We start from the raw sequence: 16,423 nt of genomic DNA on the forward strand, positions 1-16,423 counted from the left end.
TGGGTTCGAATCCCAGCTCTACCACTTGTCAGCTGTGTGACTATGGGCAAGTCACTTCACTTTTCGGTGCCTCAGTGACCTCATCTCTAAAATGGGGATTACCTGTGAGCCTCACGTGGGACAACCTGATTACCCTGTATCTACCCCAGCGCTTAGAACAGTGCTCTGCACATAGTAAGCGCTTAACAAATACCAACATTATTATTACTATTCAGTCAGACTAATGGTTCATTCAGTCCACTGTTTGGTCTCCAACACCGGCAACAGGCTGCTGGGGTTGGGGATCAAGGACATTACTCCTCGTGATTTCTGCCTCCCTGACATTTTGAAGGTTACTTGGTGACACTTTCTTCTTCAGTCCCACCTGGCATCATCTCTTGGGCCTCGGTGGAGACGGAGATGGACAGGAAGGCTGGTGCCCCACTTAGAAATCTGTGGCGATAGAGAATTGAAGCAGTGTGGACTCCTGGAAAGAACACAAGCCTAAGAGTCAGAGGATGTGATTCTAATCCCGGTTCTGCCAGTAACCTGCTGTATGACATCAGGCAAGTCATTTATCTTCTTTGTGCCTCAGTTTCCTCATTTGAAAATAGGGATTAAATCCTATTTCTTCCTACTTAGATTGTGATCTCCATGAGAGACGGGGCCTATGTCCACCCTGATTATCTCGTGTCTTCTCCAGCACTTAGTAAAATATTTATTACCCTACTTATTTTGTTAATGAGATGTACATCCCCTTGATTCTAATTATTGCTATTGTTTTTGTTTGTCGGTCTCCCCCGATTAGACTGTAAGCCTGTCAATGGGCAGGGATTTTCTCTATCTGTTGCCGAATTGTACGTTCCAAGCGCTTAGCACAGTGCTCTGCACATAGTAAGCGCTCAATAAATACTATTGAATAAATACTATTGAATGAATGAATTTAGCACATACTCAGCACTTAAAAAGTACTATAATAATAATCATAATTAGTAATAGTAGCAGCGGCATGATTTCTCCCGCTCAGTCTGGATCTGTATTGTCATGAGTTTGATTGGCTTCATATCTGACAGACCACCACTCACCCCGTCTTCAAAGCCCCCTTAAAATAATATCTCCCCCGTAGGTCTTCCCTGCCAGACTATCCCCTCATTTCCCTACCCTAATAGAGCGTGGGCCTAGGGGTCAGAAGGTCATTGGTTCTAATGCCAGCTCTGCCACTTGTCTGCTGTGTGGCCTTGGACAAGTCACTTGACTTCTCTGTGCCTCAGTTACCTCATCTGTAAAATGGGGATTAAGACCGATTAGACTGTGAGCCCGTCATTGGACGGGGATTGTCTCTATCTGTTGCCGAACTGTATATTCCAAGCACTTAGTACAATGCTCTGCACATAGTAAGCGCTCAGTAAATATTATTTGAATGAATGACTGTGAGCTCTATGCGGGCCAAGAGCTATGTCCAATCAGATTTGCTTGAATCCTCCCCAGTGCTTAATAATAATAATAATAATATTGGTATTTGTTAAGCGCTTACTATGTGCAGAGCACTGTTCTAAGCAATAGGGTAGATGCAGGGTAATCAGGTTGTCCCACGTGAGGCTCACAGTCTTAATCCCCATTTTACAGATGAGGGAACTGAGGCACAGAGAGGTTAAGTGACGTACCCACCATCACACAGCTGTAAAGTGGCAGAGCTGGCATTAGAACCCATGACCTCTGACTCCCAAGCCCGGGCTCTTTCCACTGAGCCACACTGCTTCCCTAGTACAGTGTCTGGCATATAGTTGGCGCTTAACAAATCCCATAATTATTATTATAATCATTATTCTGCCTCATCTATGCATTTAGGTCTGTACCCTTAAGCATCTGGATAATTATCCCACCCCAGCCTCACAGCAGATCATTCAATCATATTTATTGAGCGCTTACTGTGTGCAAAGCACTGTTCTAAGCTCTTGAGAGCGTACGATACAACAACAAACAGACACATTCCTGCCCACAACAAGCTCGCAGTCCAGAGGGGGAAACAGACATTAATATAAATTAATAAAGTAAATAAATAACAAGATCTATACATACGTGCTGTGGGACGGGATGGGAGGGAGGATGAATGAAGGAGCAAATAAGAGCGACACAGAAGGGAGTGGGAGAAGAGGAGAGGAGGGCTTAGTCAGGGAAAGCTTCTTAGAGGAGATGGGCCTTCAATAAGGTTTTGAAGTGGGGGAGAGCAATTATCTTCTATCTTAGAGAAGCAGCGTGGCTCAATGGAAAGAGCCTGGACTTTGGAGTCAGAGGTCATGAGTTCGAATCCCAGCTCTGCCACTTGTCAGCTGTGTGACTGTGGGCAAGTCACTTCACTTCTCTGTGTTTCAGTTACCTCATCTGTAAAATGGGGATGAAGACTGTGAGCCCCACGTGGGACAACCTGATTCCCCTGTGTCTACCCCAGCGCTTAGAACAGTGCTCTGCACAAAGTAAGTGCTTAATAAATACCAACATCATTATTATTATTATTATTATCTGTTGGATTTGAGGCAGGAGGGCGTTCCAGGCCCGAGGTAGGTTGTGGGCGAGAGGTCGGGGACAATGTAGACAAAATAGATGAGATCTCTCTACTATATTATATATATCCCTATGGTCTAGTGGCAAGAGCATGGGGTTGGGAATCAGCGGTCAAGGGTTCTAATCTCAGCTCTGCCACTTGTCTGCTGTGTGACCTTGGGCAAATCACAACTTCTCTGTGCCTCAGTTCCCTCATCTGTAAAATGGGGATTAATACTGTGAGCCTCTGGCGAGACAGTGACTGTGTCCAACCTGATTACCTTGAATCTACCCCAGCACTTAGAATAGTGGTTAGAACATAGTAAGCCTTAGCAAATACCATAATTATTATTTATTATCCCTATAATCTGCCCCTCCTCTATCTGTAAATTGTTTTACTGTCTCCCCTGCTAGATCGCAAATTCCTCCCAGGCAGGGATCAAGTCTACCAACTAACTCTACTGTATTTCCCCCAGTGCTTAGTTCAGTGCTCTGCACACAATAAGTGTTCAATAAATGCCACTGATTGATTGATTGGCTGCCTCTTCCAAAAGACACATTTTCAACTCCCTCCAACCCCGACTTATTTTGGTTCAATATGCAAACATTAATATGCCCTTACCACCATCTTCCTTTACTACACTCTTTATTTATCGCTCATTTGCACAAAACACTGAGTTTTAATGTCCTTCGTATTTATTTATTGTGCTCTCTCACTCTGTGATAAAAATGCAAAGTTTAAGTTACTTCAGCACTTTCTTTCCTCTCTCTCTGAACCATTTTGACTGACTAAAATACAGCTCAATTAAGCATAGATAAAGGCAAACCTATTTAGCATAGATAATGACATTTCGAGTCTGAAAACGCAAAATGCCTTTTAACAGAATGTGATGTGAAAGATAACCCTTCAAAAATGGCTTATGCCTACATAATAATTTAATTTAAAATATTTCATTATATCAATCCTATTTACTGAGTGCTTACGGTGTGCAGAGCATTGTACTAAGCACTTGGGAAAGTACTACAGAGTGTTTTTGTTTTTTGGTTGTTTTTTTAGTTCAGTACCTGGCACATAGTAAGTGCTTTACAAATAACAAAATTATTATTATTATTACCCCAGAGCTTAATACAGTGCCTGGCCCATAGTAAGCGCTTAACAAATACACAACAAAAAATGAATTAAATATGCAAACCTCGTGTTTGACGTAGGGACCCCTACCGCTTTAGGGAAGCAGGGTGGCTTAGTGGAAAGAGCACGAGCTTGGGAGTCAAAGGATGGAAATTCTAATCCTAACTCTGCCACTTGTCTGCTGTGTGACCTCGGGCAAGTCACTTCACTTCTCTGTGCTTCCGTTACTCATCTATCAAATGGGGATGAAGACTGTGAGCCCCACGTGGGACAAACTGATTACTTTATAACTACCCCAGTGCTTAGAACAGTGCTTGGTGCATAGTGAGCGCTTAACAACTACCATCATTTATTAATTAATTATTATTATTACCACCTTCGTGCATCAGTGCTAGTGTGGGATTTGGCACAGGAGCCCCCCTGAGCCCACCGGCTACTCCCGTCCCCACTCCCCCCGAGGCCTAGGATCACAGCTGAGACAAGGGTCGCCAACCACCAAAAAACTAGGGCAAGGGGAGGGACTCCCCACCCCCTCCCATCCTTCCCACCTCACACTAACTCTCCCCAGCTTCAAAGTCTTATTGAAGGCACATCCCCACTCCTTTGAATAATTCACTCCCTCTCGTGGCTTCAACTACCATTCCTATGTGGATGATACCCAAATTTCTATCTCCAGCCCTGATCTCTCTCCCTCTCTGCAGTCTCACATTTCCTCCTGCCTTCAAGATAAGCCTACTTGGATGTCCTCCATTCAACCCCCCACCAACCCTGTCCTCCCCCTGACTTTCCCATCACTGTAGACGGTACCACCATCCTTCCCGTCTCCCAAACCCATAGATTTATCCTCCACTACTCGCTTTCATTCAACCCACATACACGGAACATGTCCGTTTATTGTTGTATTGTACTCTCCCAAGGGCCTAGTGCAGTGCTCTGACCACAGTAAGAGCTCAGTAACTACCATGGAATGAATATTCAAGCCATCACTAAATCCTATCGGTCCCACCTTCACAACATCTCTACATGACCTAGTGGAAGGAGCACGCGCTTGGGAGTCATAGGTCGTGGGTTCTAAACCCGGTTCCACCACGTATCAGCTGAGTGACTTTGGGTAAGTCACTTCACTTCTCTGGGCCTCAGGAACCTCATCTGTAAAATGGGGATTAAGACTGTGAGACCCATGTGGGATAATAATAATGTTGGTATTTGTTAAGCGCTTACTATGTGCCGAGCACTGTTCTAAGCGCTGGGGTAGACATAGGGGAATCAGGTTGTCCCACGTGGGGCTCACAGTCTTAATCCCCATTTTACAGATGAGGGAACTGAGGCACCGAGAAGTTAAGTGACTTGCCCAAAGTCACACAGCCGGCAAGTGGCAGAGCCGGGGTTCGAACCCATGACCTCTGACTCCAAAGCCCGTGCTCTTTCCAGTGAGCCACGCTGCTTCTCGATAACCATGGAGAAGCAGCGTGGCTCAGTGGAAAGAGCACGGGCTTTGGAGTCAGGGCTCATGAGTTCAAATCCCAGCTCTGCCACTTGTCGGCTGTGTGACTGTGGGCAAGTCACTTAACTTCTCGGTGCCTCAGTTCCCTCATCTGTAAAATGGGGATTAAGACTGTGAGCCCCACGTGGGACAACCTGATTCCCCTATGTCTACCCCAGCGCTTAGAACAGTGCTCGGCACATAGTAAGCGCTTAACAAATACCAACATTAACCTGATGACCCTGTATTTACCCCAGAGCTTGGAACAGTGCTTGGCATATAATAAGCGTTTAACAAATCCCATCATTATTATTAGTAGTAGTAAGAGCTCAATAAATAGGGTTGACGGGCCTCCATCTCACCTGTCTGGCCGCCAATCCATTATCCCACATCCTTGCCTCTGGCCTAGAATGCCCCCCCCCCCAATGCCACCTCAAATCAGATAGACAATAATAACTTCCCTTCCTTCAAATCTTTATTGAAGACACATCTCCCCCAAGAAGCCTTTCCCCACTAAGCTCTCTTTTCCTTTTTTTCATCTCCCTTCTATGTCACCCTGACTTGCTCCCTTTATTCATCCTCCCAGCCCCACACCACTTATGTCCATATCTGTCATTTCTTCATTTCCATTATAATAATGATGCTATTTGTTAAGTGCTTACTATGTGCCCAGCACTGTTCTATCAATGTCTGTCTCCCCTTCTAGACTGGAAGCACGTTGTGGGCAGGGAATGTGTTTGTTTATAATAATAATAACAATAATATTTTTTAAGCGTTTACTGTGTGCCAACCACTGTTCTAAGCGCTGAGGTAGATACAAGTTAATCAGGTTATCCCACATGGGGCTCACACTAGAGAAGCAGCGTGGCTCAGTGGAAAGAGCACGGGCTTTGGAGTCAGAGGTCATGGGTTCGAATCCCGGATCGGTCACTTGTCAGCTGTGTGATTTTGGGCAAGTCACTTAACTTCTCGGTGCCTCAGTTACCTCATCTGTAAAATGGGGGTGCAGACTGTGAGCCCCACGTGGGACACCCTGATTCCCCTGTATCTACCCCAGCGCTTAGAACAGTGCTTGGCACATAGTAAGCGCTTAACAAATACCAACATTATTATTATTATTACTTTTTCTTCTGATTTCACAGATGAGGTAACTGAGGCCCAGAAAAGTTAAATGATTTGTCCAAGGTCACACAGCAGACAAGTGGCAGAGGTGGGACTAGAACCCACGTCCTCTGACTCCCAAATCCGTGCTCTTTCCACTAAGCCAGGCTGCTCCTCTATTAATGTATAATACAAGTATTATGTATTATTATTATGTATAATGCTATACATGACATATTTTACATTATGTATATATTATACATTATATATAATGCGTATATAAATTACATATATAGATTATTATAATGTATGATACCAAGAGAAGCAGCTCAGTGGAAAGAGCCCTGGCTTGGGAGTCAGAGGTCCTGGGTTCCAATTCCGACTCCGCCATTCGCCAGCTATGTGACTGTGGGCAAGTCACTTCACTTCTCTGGGCCTCAGTTCCCTCATCTGTAAAAGGGGGATTAAAACTGTGAGCCCCACGTGGGACAACCTGATCATCTTGTATCCCCCCAGCGCTTAGAACAGTGCTTTGCACATAGTAAGCGCTTAACACATACCACCATTATTATAACTACAACTAATCTCCCAAGCGTTTAGTACAATGCTCCGCGCGCAGGAAGCGCTCAGTAAATGACTGACTAACCCGACCAACCCCTTCCCTTCCACAACCCAGCCGCCCGGGAAGCAGAGCAGGGACTTACCAAGGAGGTAACAAAGTGTCAACAATCACCCCGCAAAAGCTGAGGACCTAATTCCTTCATTCAATCGCATTTCTTGAGCGCTTACTGGGTGCAGAGCACTGTACTAAGCGCTTCGAAAAGTCCAATTGGGCAACAGATAGAGACAATCCCTATCCAACAACGGGCTCACAGTCTAGAAGGGGGAGACAGACAGCAAAAGAAAACAAGGAGACAGGCATCAATAGCATCAAAGACGGCTCGCCCAGTCGCTGCCAACAGCTGCTTTAATGACTTAATTAATGGTTAATGACTCGCTAATAGCAGCTCCGAACTTGTGGATTCCCCCCAGCTGGGACCTGCTGAGTAGCTCCCTAACTAGAAGAACCCGAGTTGGCCAGATCAGTTGCTGTAGCTCTGGACTTTCATAATAGTAATATTAATAATAATATTTCTTAAGCCCTTACTATATGGAGAAGCAGCGTGGCTCAGCGGAAAGAGCCCGGGTTTGAGAGTCAGAGGTCATGGGTTCTAATGTTGGTATTTATTACGGCTTACTATGTGCAGAGCACTGTTCTAAGCGCTGGGGCAGATACAGGGTAATGAGGTTGTCCCACATGAGGCTCAGTCTTAATCCCCATTTTACAGATGAGGTAACTGAGGCACAGAGAAATGAAGTGACTTGCCCGCAGACACAGCTGACAAGGGGCAGAGTGGGGACTCGAACCCATGACCTCTGACTCCCAAGCCCGGGCCCTTTTCACTGAGCCACGCTGCTTCTCATCCCGGCTCCGCCGCTTGTCTGCTCTGTGACCTTGGGCAAGTCACTTAACATCTCTGGGCCTCAGTTACCTCATCAGCAAAAGGGGGATTAACAGCCGTGATCCCCACCTGGAACAACCTGATTCCCTGTATCCACCCCAGCGTTTAGAACAGTGCTTGGCACATAGTAAGCGTTTAACAAATACCATTATTATTATTACCAGGTGCTGTACTAAGCGCTGGGGTGATAAAGGATCGAGAAACTTACCCAAGTTTTCATCTGAGATAGCTCATTGTGAGCAGGGGATATGTCTACCAACTCCCTCTAGACTGTAAACTCACTGTGGGCCGGGAATGTGTCTACTTATTGTTATATTGTACTCTCTCAAGCGCTTAGCACAGTGCTCTGCACACATTAAGCGCTTAAATACGAATGAATGAATGTTACATTCCTCTCCCACGAGCTTAGTGCAGTGCTCTACACCCAGTAAATGGCCAATAAATACCATTTAATGGCTGTGTTAAGCACTGGGAAAGATGTAGGATAATTCATTCATTCAGTAGTATTTATTGAGGGCTGACTGTGTGCAGAGCGCTGTACTAAGCGCTTGGGAAATACAATTCAGCAACAGAGACGATTCCTGATAATATGATGGGATGCAGAGCTCACCTGCTAAAAGATAGGGGAGAGCCACTCTCTTATGCCATTTTACTGTCAACAGCCTGGCCTACTGGATAGGATACAAGGCTGGGAGTCAGAAAGGACGTAGGTTCTAATCTCTGCTCTGCCGTTTGTCTGCTGTGTGACTTGGGTTAATAACTTAACTTCTCTGTGCCTCAGTTTCCTCGTGTAAAATGGAGATTAAGACTGTGAACCCCTCGTGGGACAACCTGATTACCTTGTATCTACCCCAGCGCTTAGAACGGTATTTAGCACATAGTAAGCACTTAACAAGTACCATCATTATTATTATAATTATTCCCTCATCTGCAAAATGGGAATTAAGACTGTGAGCTCCATATGGGACATGGACTGTGTCAAACCTCATTACCTTGTACCTTGTATCTGCCCCAAAACTCCAGGACTTCGTTCAATGCCTGGCACATAGCAAGGGTTTAACAAATACCATTAAAAAATCAATTATTGACTCCTTTCTGTGGGCAGAACACTATACTAAGCACTTTGGTGAGGACAATACAATAGAGTCCATAAAAGCGTTCCCAAGTTTTTACCTATTCTGACACCTTCCAAGATTTTCCCACCCATCGCCGTTTGTAGAGGTCACTTAAGTGACTGTCATACCCGCAGACCGGTGTTATTATATTCCCCAACTGGACAGCCTCCTCCGGGCCTTGAATTTGACCACTGCCCTTCTCAGGGGAGGGGTTGGTCTCTTCTAGTCTTCCTGCCCAATCCAGTCCTTGCCTCGTCTTACGCCGTCGAGTCGCCCCGACCCATAGCAAAGACATGGATCCATCTCTCCCAGAACACCCCACCTCCATCTGCAATCGTTCCGGTAGAGGATCCATAGAGTTTTCGTCGTAAAAAATCCAGAAGTGGTTTACCAATGCCTCCTTCCCCGCAATCCGCCCTTTCCTCTCCACCCAAACGGCTACTTTACTGCTACGGGCTCTCGTTATATCCTGGCTAGATTACTGTGTCAGCCTTCTCTCTGATCTCCCTTCCTCCTGTCTCTCCCCGCTCCAGTCTACTCTTCATTCCACTGCCCGGCTCATCTTCCTGCAGAAACGTTCTGGGCCTGTCACTCCCCTTCTTAAAGACCTCCAGTGGTTGCCTATCGACCTCCGCTCCAAACAAAAACTCCTCACTCTAGGCTTCGAGGCTCTCCGTCACCTTGCCCCTTCCTATCTCTCCTCCCTTCTCTCTTTCTACCGCCCACCCCGCACGCTCCGCTCCTCCGCCGCCCACCTCCTCACCGTCCCTCGGTCTCGCCCATCCCGCCGTCGACCCCCGGGCCACGTCCTCCCGCGGTCCCGGAATGCCCACCCTCCTCACCTCCGACAATCTAATTCTCTTCCCCTCTTCAAATCCCTACTTAAAGCTCACCTCCTCCAAGAGGCCTTCCCACACTGAGCTCCCCCTTTTTGCCCTCTGCTCCCTCTACCCTCCCCCTTCACCTCTCCGCAGCTAAACCCTCTTCTCCCCCTTTTCCCTCTCCTCCTCCCCCTCTGAATTGTAAATTGTAAGAATTGTAATTCTTTCTCCCGTCCCACCCCCTCAGCACTGTACTCGCCCGCTCAACTGTATATATCTTCATCACCCTATTTATTTTGTTTAAGGAGATGTACATCACCCTGATTCTATTTATTTGCCATTGTTTTTATGAGACGTTCTTCCCCTTGACTCTATTTATTGTCATTGTTCTTGTCTGCCTGTCTCCCCCGATTAGACCGTAAGCCCGTCAGAGGGCAGGGACCGTTTCTATCTGTTGCCGATTTGTACATTCCAAGCGCTTAGTACAGTGCTCTGCACATAGTAAGCGCTCAATAAATACTATTGAATGAATGAATCAACCCGAGTCTCTGCCCTCGATTCTCTCCCCTGCCGCTGTTGCCCTGCAAGGGTGAGTTTTGACTTGTAGCAGATGGCCTTCCACCCACTAGCCACAGCCCAGGCTAGGAATGGAACGGATCAGCCTCTGCTTGACTCTCCCTCCCGTAGTCGAGACTGGTAAAGTACTGGAAACTCTTCGGTGTGACCCTGAGAGGGGACTTAACAAATACCATAATAATAATAATAACTCCTCCATCATTCATTCGATGGTATTTACTGAATGCTTGCTGTGTGCAGAGCACTGTACTTAGCGCTTGGAATGTACAATTATGGGAAGCAGGGTGGCTCAGTGGAAAGAGCCCGGGCTGGGGAGTCAGAGGTCATGGTTCTAATCCGAGCTCCGCCACTTGTCAGCTGTGTGACTGTGGGCAAGTCACTTCACTTCTCTGTGCCTCAGTTACCTCATCTGTAAAATGGGGATGAAGACTTGTGAGCCTCATGTGGGACATCCTGATTACTCTGTATCTACCCCAGATCTTAGAACAGTGCTCTGCGCATAGTAAGTGCTTAACAAATGCCAATATTTTTACAATTCAGCAACAAATAAAGACATTCCCTACCCAACAATGGGCTCACAGTCTCCACCCGCCTTGCATCGCCCCCATCCCTCCTCCCCGCCCCATCTCTGGAATCCCTCTGTCCCAGCGCCAGCCCTCGCCCCCTTCCCCCATGCCACCACCCATCAACTCTCTCCCACCCAAATCCTCTCCACTCCTCACGATTTTCCCTCTTCCACTACCTGCGAAAGGAAAAGGAAGAGGTCCATACTTGAGTCCAGTCCATACTTCGCTCTGCTGCCACGATCATTGTTCTACAAAAACGTTCAGGAGGTCAGCCCCCCCTCCTCAAAAAACTCCAGTGGCTGCCCCTCCACTTCCGTAACTAAGAAAAACTTCTCATCATTGGCTTTAAAGCTGTCCATCCTCTTGCCCCCTTTTACCTCACCTCCGTTCTCTCCTTCTCCAGCCCAGCCCACACTCTCAGCTCCTCTGGTGCCACTAACCTTCTAACTGTGCCTCCACTTCACCTATCCCATCGCCGAACCCAGGCCCATGTCTTACCTCTGTCCCGGAAGGCCTTCCCTCCTCAAATCCCACAGACAATCACTCTTTCCTCCTTCAAAGCCCTACTGAAGGCATATCTCCTCCAAGAGGCCTTCCCAGACTAAGCCCCCCTTTTCTTCATCTCCCACTCCCCTCTGCATCACCCTGACTTACTCCCTTTGCTCTTCCCCGCCCTCCACCCCAGCCCCACAGCACTCATCTACCATCTGTAATTTTATTTATGATGATGATGATGGTATTTGTTAAGAGCTTATTATGTGCCAAGCACTATTCTAAGCACTGGGGTAGATGCAAGGTAATTAGTGTCCCACATGGGGCTCACAGTCTTAATCCCCATTTTACAGATGAGGTAACTGAGGCACAGAGAAGTTAAGTGACTAGCCCAAAGTCATACAGCTGATAACTATTGATGTCTGTCTCCCCTCCTCTAGACTGTAGTTCGTTGTGGGCAGGGAATGTCACGGTTTATTGTTGTGTTGTACTTTCCCAAGCATTTAGTACAGTGCTCTGCATACAATAAGCCCTCAGTAAATACAATTGAACGAATTAATGAACAAATGCTCTACATACTATAAGCACGTAATAAATATATCCGTAATTTATTTATAGTAATGTCTGCCTTCCCCTCTAGGCTGTAAACTCGCTGCGGGCAGAGAATGTGTCTATTTATTGTTATTTTGCACTCTTCTAAGCGCTTAGTATAGGACTCTGCACACAGGAATAAATACAATTGAATGAATAAATACTACTATAACTAGGAAGTAGCATCGCCTAGTGGATAAGAGCACGGCCTGGGAATCAGAAGGACCTGGCTTCTAATCCCGGCTCTCCCACTTGTCTGCCGTGTGTCCTTGGCAAGTCACTTCTCTGAGCCTCAGAGTTACCTCATCTGGAAAATGGAGATTAAGACTGTGAACCCCATATGGGACAGGGACTGTGTCCAACCTGATAATCTTGTGCCTACCCCAGAAGTTAGAACAGTGTGTGACATATAGTAAGCGCTAACAGATACTATTATTATTATTATTAGAACTAATTCAGTCAGAGGTTGGTATGCAAATCAGTGGTTGAGGGTGAGAGGCCCAATAAGCATGCAGTACAGGGGGCAGCAAAAAAAAACTTTTCTAGACTGCGTCCTTATAAGCATTTTGCATTCATTCAATCAATCATTTATTGAGAGCTTACTGTGTACAGAGCACTGTACTAGGCGCTTGGGAAGTACAATTCAGTAACAGAGTCAATCTCTGCCCACAACGGGCTCACAAGTCTAGAAAGGGGGGAGACAGACATCAAAACAAGTAAACAGGCATCAGTAGCATCATTATAAATAAAAAGAATTGTAGATATATACACATCATTAATAGAATAGAATTATAATTATAAATATGTACATATATGCACAAGTGCTGTGGGGCAAGGAGAGGAGTAGAGCAAGGGAGGGAGTAGGGGCAATGGGGAGGGGAGGAGGAGTAGAGGAAAAGGGGGGCTCAGTCTGGGAAGGCCTCCTGGAGGAGGTGAGCTTTCAGTAGGGTTTTGAAGGGGGGAAGTGGGCTAGTTTGGTGGATTTGAAGAGGGAGGGCATTCCAGGCCAGAGGTAGGATGTGGGCCAGGGGTCGAAGGTGGGACAGGCGAGAAGGAGGTCCAGTGAGGCACCAGAGGTGCAGAGTGTGTGGGCTGGGCTGGAGAAGGCGAGAAGGGAGGTGAGGTAGGAGAGGGCAAGGTGATGGACAGCTTTGAAGCTAATAGTGAAGAGTTTTAGCTCGTTAAGTGCCCAACATAAATGTTACGAAGCGAGCTAGATAAAAAATGAACAGATCAGATGTGGATTTTTTGCCTAGCCAGGAGTTGGAACCCTTTTTGTCTCTCCTAATTCTATCATTCTCTGATTTGATTGGGTTTTTGGATGACACGAGCTAATCGTCACTACAATTTCTCCAAGTAGCTACTTATGCTAATTAGTGATAGTTGGGTTTCTAGAAACTGATACATTTCTAATTAGTTATCTGTAATTCATTCCTGCTTCCCATTTGTCTGTCCTCCCCAGTTCTAGATTTTGAGGACAAAGTCTATGCTTGAATTGATTTTCTTGTATTTAATAATTGTGGCATTTGTTAAGTGCTTCCTATGTGTCTAGGACTAAACTAAGCACTGGGGTAGATACAAGATTAGCAGTCTTCATGTGATGCTCAAGCCTAAGTAATAATTCAGTCATATTTATTGAGCACTTACTGTGTGTGGGGCAGTCTACTAAGCGCTTAGGAGAGTTGCTATAAATTGTTATTTATAAAATTCATTAATTTAATTAATAAATTAGAGTACTGGAGTTGCTATAAATAAAAAGATTATTCATTCATAATATAATATAGCAATATTACAGACACATTCCCTTCCCACCACGAGCTCAAGGGAGAACAGATATTGAAATCCTCATTTTGCAGATATGGAAAGTGAGGGCCCAGAGAAGTTAAGTAATAGTAATAATGTTGGTATTTGTTAAGCGCTTACTATGTGCCGAGCACTGTTCTAAGCGCTGGGGTAGATACAGGGTAATCAGGTTGTCCCACCTGAGGCTCACAGTTAATCCCCATTTTACAGATGAGGTAACTGAGGCACAGAGAAGTGAAGTGACTTGCCCACAGTCACACAGCTGACAAGTGGCAGAGCCAGAATTCGAACTCATGACCTCTGACTCCTAAGCCCGGGCGCTTTCCACTGAGCCACGCTGCTAAGTGACTTGTCCAAGGTCACACAGCAGACAGATGGCGGAATCAGGAAGGTTCTCTGGTTCCCACGGCCCATTCTCTTTCCACTAGATCATGCTGTTTCTCAAGTTTTTACCTTACTCCTTATCATAGTGCTCAATAAATACTATTTCTTCTACTACTATATGGTCTTATCTTGTCTTACGCTGTCGAGTCATTTCCAACCCATAGCGACACCACGGACACATCTCTCCCAGAACGCCCTGCTCTTCATCTGCAATCGTTCTGGTAGTGGATCCGTAGATTTTTCTTGATAAAAATGTGCAAGTGGTTTACCATTACCTCCTTCCATGTAGTAAACTCGAGTCTCCACCTTCGACTGTCTCCCATGTCGCTGCTGCTCAGCACGGGGGAGTTTTGACTTGTAGCAGGTTGCCTGCCACTGGCTAGCCACTGCCCAAGGTAGGAATGGAATGGGTAGGCCTCTTCTTGACTTTCCTTCCGGTAGCCGAGACTGGTAAAGGACTGGAAACTCTCCAGGTGTGACCCTGAGAGGGGTACTACTATATAGAAAGCACTTGATAAATAGTGTCACTAACCAAACAAAATTGAATTATAGTGTAATTTAGGACTATTGTCCTAGATCTTTAATTTCAGTGCTAAATTTGGGTCCGTGATAATATTAAATATGGTCTTTCTGTCTTTTTTTTTGGTATTGATTGCATGTTTAATACGTGCCAGAGTTTGAACTAAGCACTGGGGTAGGTGCAAGCCAATTAGATTGAACACAGTTTCTGTCCCACACGGCGCTCACAGTTTTAATCCTCATTTTACAGACGAGGGAACTGAAGCACAGAGAAATGAAGTGACTTGCTCAAGGTCACACGGTAGACAAGTGGCAGGGCCTCAGTACTTAATACAGTGCCTCAGTGCTTAGTAATGTACCTGGAACATAATAAGCACTTCAAAAACACCTTTCAAAAAAATTGACCTCTGCTTCAGTGACTTTCCATTAAAGCTCCTTGAGGGCAGCGATAATCAATCAATCGGTGGTATCTACTGGCCACTTACTGTGTGTGGAGCATTGTTCTAAGTGATTGGGAGAGTAGAAGCAGCGTGGCTCAGTGGAAAGAGCATGGGCTTGGGAGTCAGAGGTCATGAGTTCGAATCCTGGCTCTGCCACTTGTCAGTTGTGTGACTGTGGGCTAGTCACTTAACTTCTCTGTGCCTCATTTACCTCATCTGTAAAATGGGGATTAACTGTGAGCCTCACGTGGGACAAGCTGATTACCCTGTATCTACCCCAGTGCTTAGAACAATGCTCGGCACATATTAAGTGCTTAACAAATACCAACATTATTATTATTATTATTACAGTATCACAAGTGGTAGACACTTTCATGTCCACAATGACCTTATAGTCTAGCGGAGACAGATAGACATTAATATAAATAAGTAGATTATGGATATAAATATATATAAGTGCTGTGGAGCAGAGGGTGGGGTGGCTATCAAGTGCATGACTTCTAATTCTTGTGTAATAGTAATAATAATAATGTTGGTATTTGTTAAGCACTTACTATGTGCAGAGCACTGTTCTAAGCGCTGGAGAAGATACAGGGTAATCAGGTTGTCCCACGTGAGGCTCACAGTTAATCCCCATTTTACAGATGAGGTAACTGAGGCACAAAGAAGTGAAGTGACTTGCCCACAGTCACACAGCTGACAAGTGGCAGAGCAGTAATTCGAACCCATGACCTCTGACTCCCAAGCCCGGGCTCTTTCCACTGACCCACACTGCTTCTCTTTTGTACTCTCCCAAGTGCTTAAGACTGTGCTCTACGCATTATAGATAATAAATACTATTGATTGATTCCAAGGTAATAATAATACTGTGGTCTGTCCACAGTAAGGGCTCAATAGATACGATTGACAGACCAATTATTTTGTATCTACCCCAGTGCTTAGTACAGTGTGACACATAGTAATCGTTTAACAAATACTATGGATTTCTTTCAAAATCCACCCCCTCCATCTGTGCATCTGACCCCATTCCTTCGCACCTTATCAAAACATTTGCCCCCTCCCTTCTTTCTTCCCTAGCTACCATCTATCCAGTAGGCCAGGGCTTCCCAGATTCATGGTTAAGGCAGGGAAGGGAGGGAAGGAAGGAAGGAAGCTGGGAGTGGGCTGGTAGTTTCTGGGAGTAAAGGCAGGCCCTAAGCCATCAGCACATGTAGCTGCTAGTTTGCCGTCCTGGAAAAGTCTTTGCCCTGGAGAGCTGGAACACTTCCAATTAATCAGTCGATCAATCAAATGTATTTATTGAGTGCTTACTGTGTACAGAGCACTGTACTAAGCACTTGAGAGAGTAAAATATAACAGAGTTGGTATGCCCTGCCCACAT

Source organism: Ornithorhynchus anatinus, chromosome 2 (genome assembly GCF_004115215.2).
Source record: "Ornithorhynchus anatinus isolate Pmale09 chromosome 2, mOrnAna1.pri.v4, whole genome shotgun sequence".
Taxonomy (NCBI): domain Eukaryota; kingdom Metazoa; phylum Chordata; class Mammalia; order Monotremata; family Ornithorhynchidae; genus Ornithorhynchus; species Ornithorhynchus anatinus.